Here is a 1,210-nt window from a genome sequence, read left to right on the forward strand (position 1 = left end):
ACAAATCTGTATGGACTCCTCTTAGCAACTCCTTGTTTATAGTATCTCTCATATAATATTGATGCCCTCCTTCTGTTTGCTTTTTCAGCTTATCTTTAATTATCAGCAGTGTTATCAAAGATTTTGCAAATAGTATTTCATAGTCCATAAATTCTTTAATGCTTTCTTCTTCTTCTATGTCCTGTCTTTTGAAATCAATTTTCTCTCCATTTAATTCCGAATATTCCACTCTTTTCTCCCTCAGAAATAAACCAATTGTCACGAATATCAACAGGCTCAATCTCTTTATATTCATCTTCCATTTCAATTTTTTGAATTTCAATCTTATTTTGTGTTTGAAGAACATTTTCAGTTTTTTCGTCACATTTCGTTGCCAAATGCATCAAATAATCCAATTTTCTCTCAATTCTTTCCTGTCTCCAACACCCTCTGCAGAGATAAGAGTACTTTTTGGAGAGACGCCATGTTCATATGCAGCTGTATTTTTTCTTAGAAGCTTAGAGATTGAAAAACTCACTCACATACTCTCTGCAAGTGAAAACAGACTTCAAGGGGACAGCTGTAAAATCTTATCAGATCTTAAGCCATACAGCCAAGTAATAAAAGCTTAGAATAAAAGTTTACAGCTCTCTGTAGCTTACGGAGAGTCACAAAGCAATGTTAGAAAAATAATCCATCCATTTGAAAAGGTTTTGCTTAGAATCAATCCATGTAAATAGCATTTAAAAAGTAAGATAACCACTGTCCAGAACCATTGCAAAAATCAAATTCACCGCTAAGTTCTTCTATTCTTTGATTTAAATTAGTTTTTAGATTTTATAGGCAGTCTGTTTTTTAAAAACAATAAAAGTTTCTCATCAACTAAAAACACTTTGACTTTCCACATTGTTCCGTTCCTTTCTGAGGCCGTCCTGACTTTGTCAGTCTTGACAGACTGGAATTTTTATTACCAGCAAAAGACTTTCCCTTGCCTTTCTCTGAGATTTTGTGATATCCCCGAGATCAGCAAGATGTAATCTTCCTGTTCACCATCTCTTCGGGATGATTTAGGTCCGTTGGAACCCCCCCCAGGAATAAAAGTATCGACTGCGATCTCAGAGCTTTGAGATCCACGTCGTCTCATCACGACATCGGCCACTCCCTCCGTGAATGTATACTTTTAATTGTATATAGAGAATAAAAAAAAAAACTTTTAAAAAAGTAGAAATAT

The sequence above is a fragment of the Thamnophis elegans genome, chromosome Z (assembly GCF_009769535.1).
Source record: "Thamnophis elegans isolate rThaEle1 chromosome Z, rThaEle1.pri, whole genome shotgun sequence".
NCBI lineage: Eukaryota > Metazoa > Chordata > Lepidosauria > Squamata > Colubridae > Thamnophis > Thamnophis elegans.